Source organism: Triticum aestivum, chromosome 2D (assembly GCF_018294505.1).
Source record: "Triticum aestivum cultivar Chinese Spring chromosome 2D, IWGSC CS RefSeq v2.1, whole genome shotgun sequence".
Lineage (NCBI taxonomy): Eukaryota > Viridiplantae > Streptophyta > Magnoliopsida > Poales > Poaceae > Triticum > Triticum aestivum.
This window is the reverse complement of record NC_057799.1, coordinates 51,011,143-51,024,221: the sequence shown is the minus strand read 5'-3', so window position 1 is coordinate 51,024,221 and position 13,079 is coordinate 51,011,143. Positions and strand designations below refer to the sequence as shown.

The 13,079-nt window shown below is 41.9% G+C and overlaps 1 pseudogene; it reads right to left on the bottom strand.

Annotated features, from left to right (window-relative positions):
* Positions 1 to 4,854: 4,854 nt before the first annotated feature.
* LOC123051487 (uncharacterized) lies at positions 4,855 to 10,493 on the bottom strand (annotated as a pseudogene).
* Between the last annotated feature and the right edge of the window lie 2,586 nt (positions 10,494 to 13,079).

Genomic DNA, 13,079 nt, shown 5'->3' with positions numbered 1-13,079 from the left:
GTTCTTTAGCCATGTGCGGTGCCCCCCTCCACAGTTACCACCTCGGTCATATTGTCGTAGTGCTTAGGCGAAGCCCTGCGCAGATCACATCACCAACACCGTCGCCACGTCGTCGTGCTGACGGAACTCTCCCTCGACCCTCTACTGGATCAAGAGCTCGAGGGACGTCATCGAGTTGAACGTGTGCTTAACACGGAGGTGCCGTACGTTCGGTACTTGGATCGGTTGGATCATGAAGACGTTCGACTACATCAACCGCGTTAACATAACGCTTCCGCTTTCGGTCTACGAGGGTACGTGGACACACTCTCCCCCTCTCGTTGCTATGCATCTCCTATATAGATCTTGCGTGATCGTAGGAATTTTTTTGAAATTTCATGCTACGTTCCCCAACAGTCTAGCCAGCAAAGCCTGATTAAAAATACGAAAATCGTGAAAACCTGCACCTCCCTTATTTTTTGGTTGCAACAGTTCATCCCAAGCTTGCCAATGTACTTTTTTTTGCCCTTCTCAGACCCCCAATAAAATCCTTTAACCATCCTTGTTAGTTCATCGCATACTGAAAAAAGGTAACTTAAATACCCCCATGATGTATGTGGGTAAATCCTGAGCAACGAACATAATGAGAGTCTCCCTCTCAAGATGAGCGAGAAGACCATCACCCACCGTATCAATCGTTTAGTTAATCTCATCTAGAGGTTTTGAAAATGACCTTTGGACATGCGACCATCAGGGGTAGGTAGACCACGATACTTCTCTTAGATGACCAAACTCGTAACATTAAGCACCCCTCTAACATCCTCTTGAGTAGGTATAGGACATGCAGCCCCAAAAAGTATGGAACACTCGTTGAAATTCAGCCTCTGCCCTGTTGCCTTACCATATACATCCAAAGCCATCTTAACTTTTTCAGCCTGAACAAGTGAAGCCTAAAAAATAGCAATGTGTCATCCGCAAACAATAGGTGTGAGATACATAGGGCTCTTCTACACTCCTTCACCGGAGATATATCACGAGAAGGCACATAATACTTGAGAATAGCAAATAAGCCATCAGCCACAAAAAGGAATAAAAAGGGTGAAAGAGAGGATCGCCCTGCCGAAGCCCACATGATGGTGCAAATGATTTCAAGAGGGTCCCATTTAAATTGACAAAAGATATCACTGATGTGACACACAACATTATCCAGTCCACCCACCAAGGAAAAAAACCCAACTTTTGCATCACCTGCTTCAAGAACTTCCAATCCACCCTATCATATGCCTTAGATAAATCCAGCTTATATGCACATAAGCTTTTTGTTGGTTCCGTTCTTACTTGATGTGATGCATACACTCAAAGGCAACCATGGCATTATCTGTGATCATACGCCTGGAATAAAAGCACTATGTTCGGAGTTATAAAATCATCTAAAAGTGGTCTCAACCGATTCACCAGACATTTAGAGATAACTTTATATATCACATTACAAAGACTAATAGGCATGTAATCAGACAAGGTAGTAGGATTAGGAATTTTAGGAATAAGAATGATAGAGGTAGAATTTACCCCTGCCGGCATAAGACCCGGCCGGAAAAAATTCCGTCACAGCTGCAACGACACTGTCACTAAGGGTGCCCCAATTATCCTAAAAGAACCTCACTGGATAGCCAATGGGGCCTGGTGCCTTTAAAGGACTAATCTGAAATAGTGCATCCGTTCTCCCCTTATCATCAAAAAGAGCACACAGTCGAAGATCAAGTACCACGGAAGCATCAAGGTTAGGATATGCCAAGTAGATACCTTTAAAATACTCATTGGCCAAAGTCGGCATATCATCAAATTTTGAATGAACCACTCCAATACTATCTATTAGTTCGCGAATTTTATTCTTACGAGCGCGCTAAACAGACTTCCTCTGGAAATATTTAGTGTGTCTGTCACCCTCTTTCAACCATGATATTCTTGATCTTTGCATCCACATCATGTCTTCTTGATAAATCGATCCATTTATCTTGTCTGTGATCCTTATTATCTCCATCCTATCAGCATTCGTACTCATCAACTCCTCAAGTTGTGATCAAGACTTGGCTAACTCTCTTGAAATATTACCAAATTTCTTATTGCTACAAGTACTGAGAGTAGCCAACGTCATATGTAAAGCTTTTTGGGGCTTTTCTAGGTTGTCCACATCACCAACCGAATCTCAAGCCTCCTTTATTACCCCCGTCAACGCCAAACCTCTTTCCTAGAAGACCTCATAGCGCCTTGCCTTAGGGCCCGGCTGTCCCGAGTCCGGCGCACCCTTCAACACCAACGCTACATGGTCGGAACACGGCGACACCACATGCTGAACAGAATAGAGCGGAAACAAATTACGCCAATCATTAGTAGTCGTTGCCCTATCTACGCGAACTTTGACATTGCTCACACCAGCCCTTAAGTTATCATATGTGAATGGTATTCCTAAGAAGCTGAGGTCAATAAGCTCACAAACTTCAAGTATGTCTTTTTTCGATAAAGGGCGCTTTATTACTTATTAAAAGGTTTAAGCATTACACCCGGCCTCTGCATAATTGGGATGCACACAGCCATAACCAAGTCCAAGTTCCGAAAAAATTTGAAAAAGGCGGACAAGTAATCATGTTGAGACTGTATAACGCCTAAGATGTTGGAGGGCCAATCCGAAGATCATGCTGCCATCCATGTCGGGTAAAAGTATACCTCGCCGTGGCCTCCAAGCGTGTACACACCTCCGTAAATAGGTCTCGGTTCTCCACACGTTGTAGCCACGACCGTAAACAGAGCGTACCGGTACATCTTGCAGTAGAGAAGAACTTTTATCGTTAAAAACCTTATCATTTCTACATAGTCAGAGCGATCAAATCACGGCAAGCGCTCCCACCCTAAGAAGAATTCTAAACTTGTTATTGATCCCATGTAACCAGTTGCCAAAAATATTAGCAACACTACATGAAGGATACAAGCCACAAACTACTTGGATGACTGACCATATAGAACGAGCCAATTTGCATTCAAAGAACAAGTGTTTTATGGTCTCATCATGGTGACAAAAAACACATTCGCGCTTCCATGCCAATTCCTCTTAATAAGGTTATCTTTGGTAAGAATGACTCCTCGACGAAGATATTACGCAAAGATTTTATTCTTCAGTGGTATCTTCATCTTCCAAATCATTTTATTATTATCAACTGGCACATATGATTGGATCAACGCTCTATACATATGGACTCCATCGAGAAATTACCACTCGCGTGCAGGTTCCAACGAAATATATCAGTCCCTTGTGACAATTATTTGTGTTCAAGTGTGTCATTGAACGCAATTATTTGTGGCTCCAGCCTTGGAGTAGCGGAAAGATGTTCGAAATCCGATGTTCAAAATCCCATAGCGCCTTGTTGAAGTCTCCAAATACAAGCTATGGCCAATCACTTACATTCTTTAAACATTGAAGCTTGGCCCACATTAAATGCCGGTTCTCGACACGTGGTTCACCATAAATGACCAATGCATCAATGAAAGGATCCTCCTTGTCCAATATATCCACAACACACGATTCATGTCAGATAAGTGCAAGACCACCACTCATGCCATTACTATCCACTCCCGCAAAACCCTGCAAACCGAGACGCGCATGAATTCTTCTCATCTTTGTTGCTTGCTGCCTAGTCTCACAAAGAAAAACCAACATGGGGAATGCGACTGAGAGATAGTCGCAATTTCTTGAACTGTCCGGGGTTCCAACTAATTAGATTCATTGGTCCCAACGGAGCCCCACCTGGGAGCCCGCCGATATTGACATATTTAGGTAAGATTTTGACCACTTATACCCGAGGAACTCTCTTTGGATCCGGTTTACCAGAAGGGCTGGGAGGCAACCCATCAGATCCCAACAAAGCAAGTTGATGCGAGGCACCATCTCTCTTCCTACTAGCATCTGTATCATCCACCAGCCCCGGCTGTACATTGTTTTTATCTACATCCATAGCAGCAAGAACCACCGAAGCATCACCTCCACCAGAAACAGCCGGGCCAAAACCTCCCACCTCCTCTCATACTCCAGGTGGCACGCAGCTCCTTAAAGACCAACTTGGAAGCCTCATGAACACCATCACAGTTGTTCCATTTTCCCTCTTCTTCTTCTCCTTCGTCGTCATCTAAATGTTGATGTCTGCAACGCTCTTCCAGAGCTGGATCTTGCCGTGGATGACACTACTAAAGATTCTGGTTTCCACAACTTTGTGATGATGCAAGCGAAAGAGTATAAATGTTCATTTTCTTCAGATGACTTGGAATAGTCCAAAGATGCACAGCATGTACAACTCTACAGTCTACTGTTGGAAGATCGTAGCTATTACATCGCAATGTATAAAAAATAACAAGTTGTGACTCGAGCTATTCCTGGAAAATATATTAGATTATCATACAGGTTCAGACACAAGCAGGGTAACCAGCAGAGATAGAAAGAATCGCAAATAAACCAATCACGGAAACTAATTAAACGATTGCATTCATCCTTGTATATATGCCAACTGATAAATCCAGTGGCACCAGCACTATGTATCCTTGCCAACACAAGAAAGAATGCACAAGTAAGCATCTCTGCTTCGTTACTGTATTGATAGGTAGGCAGCAGCCCCAACTCAACATTAACCTAGCAAAATCTGTTGAATTTCTGCATGTGAGATCTATTGGCTTGTATTGCCATCAGCAGCAGAACAACTCAACTTAACCCAGCCTTGTTTAAGTGACTAACAATATAAATGTGAAAAGTAGGATATTTTCATCATCCACATTGCTGTAAACAAAACGGCAAGACACCAAAGAGACATGTCCAAACAAGTGCAATATTTGTGTCTTCCACAACATACAAAAAAGATCAACCGATATCATGCCCATGTTCAAATTTTGAAAACACAATTAAGTTTGAATGCGGTCACAGAACATTCACTCGTATACCAGCCAACAGAAGAAGAATGCACAAGTATATGCTATGCCTACCCCAACTTCATCGGTGCATCTACTCTACCACTAAACTCAGCAACACTCTCATTCAACGGCAGCAGGCCAACTCAACTTTAATCCGGTGGAATCTGTTGACTTGAACTCTGATTAGCAGGATCTTCTCTCTAGGAAGTCTGTTGAATTGAACTCTGATCACCAGGATGTTCTCTCTGGGAAGCCTGATGACTTGAACTCTGATCACCAGGATGTTCTATCTAGGAAGCCTGATGACTTGAACTCCCAGAAGATGTTGCGCATGGGTAGATGATGTCGTAGTGATTACCATTGTACAGCAGGGTCACAGCCGGACGGGGAACTCCAGGATCAGTGTAGATATCTTGAGTATATCGTTCTTGGAATGTTTCCACTATGAGGATTACCTCAAGCGCGCTGGCCAAGGCCCTCATCATAAGATACTCCGACTCCACACCAGCTGGAGTGACACGCCGAAAGCACCACTGTTTGTACAAAAGTCAGGTAAAATGAGTGCCGTGTATCCAACAATGGATGCACTGGAAATTCAGCACGAGTTAATGTAAGGGAAGGGATGCTGATTGCTGATACTAACAACTTCCAGACTGCAGTCTCCACTAGCGACCACTGGTATATGCGGTACATACTCCTCGCTGTGCGAGCATATCTGGATAGCTACTAGTAATCTGAGGAAAGCAAAAACTAACCAATAAAATGCGTCAGAAACATGAATTATGATGAACAGAAGGAAATGTAAGTTCAAGGGTGTTTTTTCTCACTGTCTAGCGTCTTATCATACGTGCTGAAGAACTTGAGAAGTTCCTCTTAACGGCAACTAAAAATGGCATATATTATGTCAGTGAGATGGAATGCATTCATCTACAATACTTTGATGGAATTGCAGAAAACCAAGAGAATCAAAAACCTGCTAGTTGATTCCATCTTCTTCCATCTCATTACTTTCTCAAGCAGCTTCTTAAATGCCTGAAAGAATCAGCGACTCAATTATTCACAGTTGAAAATCATACCATTACAAATAGTACATACAGAATACTGATCAATAGCAGGATATAAAAGAACACAGCTAAGACAACTCCCTGAGAAGCTTCAGTCATTACATATATAGTAGGATATAAAAGAACACAGCATAGTAACAGAACAGTGAGGTGGCTGTACAATAATAACCAGCAGGTGTGCATTGTTGCAGTGCTCAGACAAGCATACAATTATGTTATTTCCCCGTTATATTGCCGTTGTTACATTGCAAGTAAATTTCTCTTAAGGTCGTTGTTACAATCGGGTTGTTAACTTCACAATAAGCTTCAAATTTGAGTTTGTGCCAACATTGTGTAAAACTGTGACGGCATGCCACTACTGTTAAGCAATTGTGCATCTCCTGCAGATGACAAACAAAGATAGTGAGATGCCAGATGCAGCTTGAAGTGTACTTTGTAACCTGAAGAAAATCATCATCCCTTGCAATTGCAAGCATGTTTATACAAGAAAGAACGAATATGGAGAAGGCGAGAACTTACTCTGCTGCTCCTGGAAAACTTAGAGTTCCATCCAAGATCTGCATGTCGCGCAGACGCTTTTTCAACAACATCAAGGAGACGGCGTTCCTCATCTGTGTCTGGCCTATCAAGAACTTGCTCCTGTTGTACATTCGCATAAGCAGAGAAAGTTAAATAACTAAACCTACATCATATGCTAAGAAAAAGAGAGGAGGGCAATTACTAGGTAGGAAAATATGAAGCTCCTGTAGAAACACTCCCCATCTCCAATCACCGGTCTAAATTCCGAATAGGCATTAAGACTGTTCATCCCATTAGAACAAACCGTATAACGATTCATTACTTCGGTGATGGGTTGTGTCTGCAACAACCACACAAATACAAGGATTCAAATTACAGAGTAGAACATGGAAACAACTATCTAAATATGTGATGGAAAGTTTGTTTTTATTCCAGTTTTCGGTTTTTGAAACAACTATCATATATAAACCCATCATTGATATTGATCTGTTGCTGTTCAGTAAGAAAAGAAGAAGATATATGTTAATGTCTGATAAACTCAACAACAGTACAAGTATGATTCAGCTTCCATCAAACTATCACAACAAAGAGTTAACATACAATTTAGTATCCATAAAAGAGAAAATAATCCTTCTGAGCAGTTCATCGTACAGGAACGACGAATCAAAGTATCTTGTGATCTAGGACTTTCATCCTCAAATTTCACGCACTTAAAATTTGAACATCACATTAATGGAGACAAACCTGGTGCTGCACATGTTCCGGACATATTTGCCTTCCTTCTCTACAAAAAATCTATTGGACAAGCGAAGAAAACAAAGTTAAAGTCCATACATCCTGCCAGTCCTACAATTGTAAAGAATCAACATGCCGAGCATTTTCCTTTTCCCAGTCCAAAAAAAAAATGTAATAGCAAGACCACAAACGTTCAAGTCCAAAGCTCTTTATTTTCGGCAACTATTTAAATGTAATTATATTCTGAGGCTTCTGCATGTAAATGGCAAACGATGTACGGAAATTATGTTTGGTTATGCAGTCTCGAACTAATGTCTAGACTAAATCTTCTGATAGCAATATCTGCTTACAAAGGAGGATTGTACATTCGACTTCAGGCCCTGTTACAAAAATATTGCAGCAATCAGGACATGACCTCCTAATTTCCACAAATTTTACAGAGCAATTTCAACAAGATAGCCATGCGCTTCAAAATACGATGCCAGATTTCGGAAAGACCCACAGGCAACAAGGACGTGTGTACTGCTATCAACATTTGCCCAAGATTCCTCCTCTACTCTAGGATGCCACATGATGCTCTAACCAAGATTCCTTGCCTTGATTAAACTAACAGGTCCAGAATTAACATGAACAAACAGAAATCAAGAATCCCAATTCCAGTTTCTATGCACATAAAATAGTTAAGTACAAGAATGCTCATATGGTCATACCACCGAAGAATCACAAGTGCGAAGATTAAACAAGATTGAGGTCATACCTTGTTCTTGAGCCAACTCCAGGGCGATTTCCCCTTTTCAGACCTGGGTCTCACCTTGACTTGTCGTAGTTTCTCCTACTCCAGAGTTAGCATCAGGATTCACACATTTTGTATTAGCAAGGTGAAAGGACTAACAGGATTGAAAAATGTGGAGGTGTCCAAATCCTCTATACTATTGCCGATTTTTATACGAACTGAGTTTCGACTTTCGAGGCTTCGTAGTCAGATTCAAACTTTAAGGTAACAAATGACCAAAGGCCCAAACTTCTCGACCAAACTCCAGGGTGGATTTAGAGATCAAAGGCTTTTGCATAAAAGTGGCCGAGGATCTAGATAATGTACGTCAAGTTAAGTAATTCAGTGCAAGCATTCAGATTAACTTCTCCTATAATACAATTCATTTATACTGAAAACTGATTCATTTTAGCTTCAGGATTTCTTGCCAAAGTATCGCAGCAACTACTGCCACGACATGATCCTCATATGTCATATCTCCCCACATTTTCCACTTGCAGCAACATATCTCATCACACTGAGTAGAAGAATCAATTAGCACAAGACTGGAGACCTAAATCTTGAACAGTTTTGAATAATCACAACAAGACCCTCGTTCGTCTCTAAATTCATACTGCACCGCAAGTACCCCGAGTCATAATCATGAAATACCTAATCAAACCGTCCCCAACATTTGCCCAAGATCATGCTCTATCAAGCCCAGCTAATCATTTTACACTGGGTTTCATCAGACTATCTCTAGAGCTTTCATCAATGTAGTTCTTAGGATGAGTTAAATTTATAATGAGCTTTCATCAATGTAGTTCTTAGAACAAGTACAGAATTAACATGAACAAACAGAAATCAAGAATCCTAATTCCAGTTTCTATGCACATAAAATAGGTAAGTACAAAAACTCATATGGTCATACCACCCAAGAATCACAAGTGCGAAGATTAAACAAGATTCAGGACATACCTTGTTCTTGAACCGACTCCAGAACGATTTCCCCTGTACGTGCGGTAGTTTGTCCTGCTTGGGTCTCACCTTTACCCCAACCTGTACTTGTGATAGTTTCTCCTGCTCCACAGAATTAGCATCAAGATCACACATTTCGGATTAGCAAAGGTGAAAGGGCTAACAAGTTGCAATGTTGAGTCATCCAAATCCTTTCTACTCTTGCCAATTATTCATATAAATCGAGTTTTGAGGCTTCGGAGCCAGTTTCAGCCTTTCAGGCAACAGATGACAAAAGGCAAAAGCATAGAGCCAAGGATCCAGATAATGTAATCCCGAGCAAACATTCAGCTTAACATCCCCTATAACGACATTCATCTACACTGGAAACTGATACATTTTGGCATCAAGATTTCTTACCAAAATATGACAGCAACCACTGCCAAGACATGATCCTCATATTTCCCCACATTTTTCACTTGCAGCGGAAGTGCAAAAGTGCAAAACATGCTATCATACCAAACCAAATAGAAGAATCAATTAGCACAAACCTGGACGCCTAAATCTTGAACACTTGCGAATAATCACAACAAGATCCTTGCCTACCTCTAAATTTCATAACGCACCGCAAGAAGAAGTCGAGTAATAATCAGGAAATGCCTAATCGCCAAACTGTCCCCAACATTTGCCCGAGATTTCATTTCTACTGCTAAATCATCCCCAACCCCAAGATTTTAACAGACTACAGAAAGTAATTCCGAGCAAGCAAGCAGAGCAGATTCATGACATACCTGTTCCTTCCTATACATGGCCTCTTCCGAGTTGTACTGCTCAGCGGGAAACCAAGAAATGCTCAAGAACGCACTCCAAACTTGCAGAGACAGAGACTCCAAGAAGTCCAAGAAACAACAAGAGCACGTCGCAGAGGCCCTCGCCTGATGTTCCCGTCGCCTGTTCGCCTCCTCGTCGGCCGCCTGCTGGATCGCCATCTGCTCGAACACCGTGTTGGGGTCCAACGGATGCGCCGCCGCGTTGGGCACCTCCCTCGTCTCCGCCACCACGGGGTGGCTCCACCTCACCCGCGCCCTCCTGGCGCCCGCCTTGCTCGACTCCCCGACCCCGTCTCTGAATGCCGCGGCGTAGTCGCGGGAGCGGGTGGAGGAGCTGCTGCCCGCGGGGCTCGGAGGAGGAGGAATGTCCCTGGGCAGCAGCGGATCCTTGCCCTTCCGGGGGTCCACCGCCGTGGCGGGGCTCGACCCATCGGCGCCGCTTCCGGCCTGCTCGAGGTGGAAGGGCGTCGCGCGGGGAGGTGGCGGCGCAGCAGCGCTCGGGGCCCCACCCCCATTGGAAGAGGCGTTGGAGTTGGAGCCCCCATGGGCCGTTTCTTGGATGCGGTCGTCCTCCACCGCTTCTGCTGCTCCTGAACCTGAACCGGGTGCCTCCATCGCGGTCGCGGCGGGAGGACTCGCGTGGTAATTCGCTAACTCGCGAGGGCGTGGAGAAGAAACGTGTGGAGGGTGCGGGATGGAAAAGGGGAGAAGGTTTGACGGCTATTTATTTCGAAACTATGACGGCGGTTTGGTCCTCGGGAGTTTTCTTTTCTGCAAACAACTCCACGTTGAACCACGTAACCTTCACATATCCCATGAAAAATAAAATGCGTTAAAATAAGAAAAATAAATGTAGTTTCCATGACAGCATTTTTTTGTGGTAATGAATTTAGTGGTGAGTCACATGTAAATTCCATATTACTTAAACAGATGATACTTGCCTTGATAATAATGCCTCAAGACCTTCTCTCCCAATGTCGTGAGCTTAGGAGAGGAGCTCATATGTGACAAGCAACAATTGGATCATCAAGGAAGATGTGGCGGCATATCATGCACTACACACATTTTGTACTTGTCCTCCATAGGAGGACGGCGTAATGCTCACCCATCTGCTGCTACGCCGCAATTAACCCACACATCTTCCGATTGCTAGCACGACCACCAAACACAGGGAAGATGCGGAAAAAATTATTGTCATCTTAATGGTCTACCAAGCACATCTTATACAAATGCAGCAAAAGTTTAGAGTAGCATCATAGGGAAATTTACTCTCCTTTTGTGAACCCATATAAATATAAACCTGTATAAAACAAAAAAAAAAGTGTTATAATTCATAAGCAAATAGTAGGTAGTTCAATATTTCTAAGAAAAGTGGAAATTTAAAATTCAAAATAATGTTAAAAGATATACATTTTTAAAAAATGTTATGAATTTTCAATGCATGTTTCCGTTCAAAAAAATTCACAAATTCAAATAATGTTTATGTTTTTATAAAAAAAGTTGATGTTTTCAAAAAATATTTTTCAATTTTAAAAGATGTTTCTGTTTCAAATTTTGTTCATGTTTTTTTGAAAGTGTACATAATTTTCAAAAAACTGTACAGGATTTAAAAAATTATTCGTGTTTCCTACAATATTCAGAAACTTCATATCTTAAAATCTCCTACATTGAAAGGAAAAGTAGATTGAATAAACATGAGCCTTCTTTGACGTACGATGACATAACAAAACTCTTAAATGCCCTCAATTAATGAATGTAAAAATAGCGGATTGATTACTTCACACCCGGCAAAACCGAAAAGCTAAATGTTCTTTTTTCATGTGCGCACAGGGTTTTGCTTGCACATGTAATTCTCACTAAGTTTAAATACTTATTAATTTTTCTGAGAAAAGTTTCAAGAACAGCTTCTTTATTAAGGGCAGGAGTATGAGGAGCCTGCACACATGTCATAGCTCATGCATTCAGAGGGTCTGCTTGTTTTTATCGTAGCCAAATCAGGTTGCGCCACATCCGAAATAGTGACCTGGAGCACTTGAGTAGTGTCATGTTGCAGAGTATTAGACATCACATTTTTTGGAGCAGCAGTGAAATTATCAGCTTGAGGCAACTTGGCATTTTACTCAAAATTTATATTATTCATAGGAAAAGTAGGTTGGGTAACACGGAACAATCAAAGGCATTGTTGTAGTCAGAATGAATAGTGGCAGGAGATTCCACATTCTCTTGGGCCAGAGTTTCATTGAGCAGCCCCTGGTCATCTTGTCTCTCTTCGTCCTTAGATTCCTATTCAACCACAGCAGGCAGACTAGGACTATAGGTTTTACCATATTTGCTAGCATCAGACTGACCACCACCTCTTGCATCACTGGACTGATTGTTAGAGGGAGTATGAGTAATGTTCCCAGTCCTGGCTCTTTTAGGAGATGGGCACATTTCCATTGTCAAGGGAAACAGAAGCTTGTTCTTTAGGGGCCCCTCCCACAACAATAGTTTCCACATCATTGTCAATGGAAACAGAAGCTTGTTCTTTAGGGGCCCGTTCCAGAACAATAGTTTCCACATCATAGAAGAAGTCATAGAAGTGACCACCCAACACCCTCCTGAGCTGACGGATGATAGAACTTGATGGCATCATGTTTGTAGTTTTCGCTCAACGCAAATCAATTGTCTGTAGTATAAATAGGTTCAACGGATTGCATTGTAACAGCAAGGAACTGAATCATGTGTTTGTGTGCTGGTTAGTGTCTTTGAATATCTTGAATATGAGTGTATGTTCTCCCCGATTGGTAATGCTAGATAGGAAAAAAAAAAGTGGTGTGTCTTCAATATTACTACTGGATCTAAGGTGCTTTCTGAAACCTATTTGAGTTTAGTCATGTGCTTGGGAACTTTTTATAACATCTAAGGTGATGTGATTTTGAGTCACATATTCATTTGCATAGCTTCCTGTAGATTATTGACTGTCTTACTGCTATTATTGGCTGCCTTATTTCTATTGTCTGATTAATCAGCAAATAATCGCCTTGCCTCTACCTATGTTCTTCTGTAAAGTGATAGGTAAGAGGGAAGAAATCCAAGTCACTGATATTCCTAGTATTGGATTGCTTTGCAGCTGTGTTGATATTCCTGGCATTGGATTGCTTTTTATCGAGCATCAAGATGCATTACTGCATTTTTAGGTACTTGTCACTGCTGCAGCAGGCATTACTGTTTATGAAGCTGCACAAAAATGGATAGATATACATAAGCATATACTCCCTCCGTCCGGAAATACTTGTCAGAAAATTGATAAAA